The sequence below is a fragment of the Mus pahari genome, chromosome X (genome assembly GCF_900095145.1).
Source record: "Mus pahari chromosome X, PAHARI_EIJ_v1.1, whole genome shotgun sequence".
In the NCBI taxonomy this organism is placed as follows: Eukaryota; Metazoa; Chordata; class Mammalia; order Rodentia; family Muridae; genus Mus; species Mus pahari.
Genome location: NC_034613.1, coordinates 29,645,524 through 29,648,894, shown reverse-complemented (window position 1 = coordinate 29,648,894; position 3,371 = coordinate 29,645,524).

Sequence of the window (3,371 nt, the reverse complement as noted above, 5' to 3'; positions counted from 1 at the left end):
ATTCTGGAGCATGAAGGATGCAGGCTGAACAAGCCACAAGGAGCAAGCCAGAGAGCAGCATCTCTTCATGGCCTCTGCCTTGGCTCCTGCCTCCAGTTCCTGCCTCCCCCTTGCTAAGTGATAGACTGTGCGCTCCAGATGGAAGAGACACTTTCATCCCCAGATTGCTTCTGATCGTAATGTTTTGTAACAGGAGCAGAAAGCAAGGTAAAACTAAAGCACACAAAGGAAGATGGACTGATAGAACCCATCCAAACATTTCTAATGTTCAATTAGCAAGTGAGGCCGTCCAAACTCTTCATTGTGATGTCAATTACATATTTNTTCCTTTTGTANAATATTTATTTATTTATTTCTAATTGTGTGAATCATTTTAGGGTGCACACATGGGGAGGTCAGAGGATAAATTGGNAAGCTCCTTGGTCCTGTCCTTCCACTATATGAATCCTGGGAATCAAATGTGGGTCATCTACCTTGTGGGCAAGTGCCATTGTCCACATAACATCTCTCCACACCAGAAAATAAAATATTAAAAGGACATGGGACACAAAATACAGGGACACACACACACACACACATACACACACACAGGCACACACACATGTATGCACGCACACACATCTCAGCTCCTAATGCTGGCTGCACAGTCCTGAATTTCTAGCCTGAGAAGATAGGCTGAGGCGAGCAGCTCACTGCAAGTTCCATGAGCCTCAGCTAAAGAGTCAGAGCCTGCATCAACTACTGGAAGAAACATGTAACCTAGGCCTAAATTCCTAGCACATAGAGTCTCTTGGAGACAGGGCTGAGTATGGCCTTGGGTTTCTGGTCTGCCTGCCTCTACCTTCCAAGCAGTGTGCTCACATATATGTACCAGGATAGCCAGCTTGTTTTACATGTATTTTTAAATTTATTAAAATGGAAGCCTAATATATTTATATTCATTGTGTTTGAGTGTGTGCATGTGGAACGAGTTGTTGCAACAGGACATTTTAAGCCACAGTTGTCTCTCATTTATTAGTTTTTTCTATTTTATGCCTTCTAGTTATCATTCTCTCTTCCAAAGTCTCCGCAGTCCTCACTTCCATGCCCTCCCTCAATCCTCTCGCACTTCCTGCCTCTTTTTCTTCGATTATTCTTCTTAGAGATATACATACCTGTGTTTATAAATGTATGAATATGGCCTACTGTTCCTGGTGTTTGTGTATATGTGCATATATGGTTTCATGCCTGTCCCTTTGCTTTGGACAAGCAATTAGAAGGTTCATCCCTGGTAGGGTCTCATCTCCTTATACCTGCAGTCNCTATTTGTTTATGGTTCCCTGTCTAGGAGAATAATAAAACCCAGGGCTACATTCCCAGGACACAGTGGGTCTCCTTTGTTTGAGACTTTACCCTCACTNNCCACAGTAGCTTTTCAGTTGAGTTTGCCACTGTTCGGGTCTCCTTTATGCAGCCAATGCTGAGACTCTCGGCAGACATCCTGGTGTTGGGGCTCTTGAAATCTTTCAGTTCACCCTTCCCCAACAGTTCCTGAGCCAGAGATGCAGGAACTGTGATGTCAGTGTATTCATGGGCGCTGGGATCCCCATGTTCCCTTGTCCTCTCAATCTTCTCCAGGGATGATCTCCACTTACTTCAGAGACGTGGTTCGTCCCTGGTAACTGGAGTTTTAAATTTTTTCAACCTTTTTTTTTTATTTTTGGTTTTCTGAGACAGGGTTTCTCTGTATAGCCCTGGCTCTCCTGGAACTCACTTTGTAGACCCGGCTGGCCTCGAACTCACAAATCCGCCTGCCTCTGCCTCCCAAGTGCTGGGATTCAAGGCATGTGTCACCACTGCCCAGCTTTTTCAACCCATTTAATGTTGATTCTTAAATGCTTTCACCTCCATTTTAACTTACCACCCACCAGAGGGATTGGAAAAGAAAGGATACAGGTGGGGAAGTGGACCTGTTTAGAAACGGTTCTTTGGAGCAGCTCCTATCTGTGTTGTCTGGAAATAGGCATTTCAGTTCACAGGTTAGCAATGGCAGCTCAATCCACTCCCAAACCCTTCAGGGATACAGCAGCAGTCCGGTTTGGTAGAGTCTAGATCGCAAACAGGAATCAACAGTGGTGACACCACCTAGCAGAGAGAGCCAGGCCCCCTCCTAGGTGCCAGTCATCATGAGGCACCAGGAGTTAAACAGGAGAAGTTTTTGGCTGTACCTCTCTCAGTGAAGCAAAGATCGGGGAAGACAAGTGACTCACAGGCATTGCAGTCGGTTCTATAAGCAAGCCTAGCTAAGCCTCCATCACTGTTCCTCAAATCTTTCTATACTTTCTCTAAACATCACTTTTCTTCCACCAGTCTTGCCTCAGCATGTGTCTTGTCTCAGAACACATCTTGTCTCATCTGACATCACTTTGCCAAGCATCCCAAGTTTGTAGAAGCAGCAGGGATCTGCAGCACTCCACCAGCCTTTGGCACCATTCTCTCTTTGGAGTCCTGACAAAGGGAGCTTGACTATGCAATGTAAAACAGACCAATACATGCCTCTCCTTAGCAAGGACTCCTTCATCACATGTTCTCTCACAGGCTTGCTTTAGCAGGACATCTTTCCTCCTGTGTCTGCTTCAGCTAAATGTTCCTGTGGGAGTCTGCCTTAGTTTTTCACCTGTGTCTACTTCAGGAAAATACTCCTTCACATGTTTGCCCCAGCAAAACACCATCCAACACAACTGACATTCCAAAGAACCCTTAAGTTTTCATTTCAGGTAAGCACACATAATTATATAAGATTTCTTGGGTCCAATGCTGGGATCGTTGTTTGTTCTTTGATGATTTTGTACAATGCATTTTGATCATATTCACCTCATACTCCACAGCAACTCCTCTCAGAGCCTTTCTTCCCCTTTCCCACCCAACTTCCCAACTTGGTGGCCTTTTCTCTCTCTCTCTCTCTCTCTCTCTCTCTCTCTCTCTCTCTCTCTCTCTCTCTTTCATTTTTTGGTAAACCTCTTTAAGTCCCATTCATGCTGCCCCTGCACCCTTGGTTGTTCAGCCATCCAGCAGCAACCTGGCACTGCAGCTGAAAAGATGACTCACTCTCCCTTCCCCAGCAGCTATCAATCGGAAATGGCTTGTCAGCCAGATGTGGGACTTCTTGCCTAACTCTAGCTTTGTTTGCCTTGAGCTTGCACGGACCTTGGCATGCTATCAGAACTGCTGTGAACTCAGATGTGCAAGGGCCCTGCTCTGTCAGGATACAGGTTCCCTGTAGTCATCCACCACCTTCTGCTCTGACACACACACACACACACACACACACACACACACACACACACACAGAGAGAGAGAGAGAGAGAGAGAGAGACAGACACACAGACACA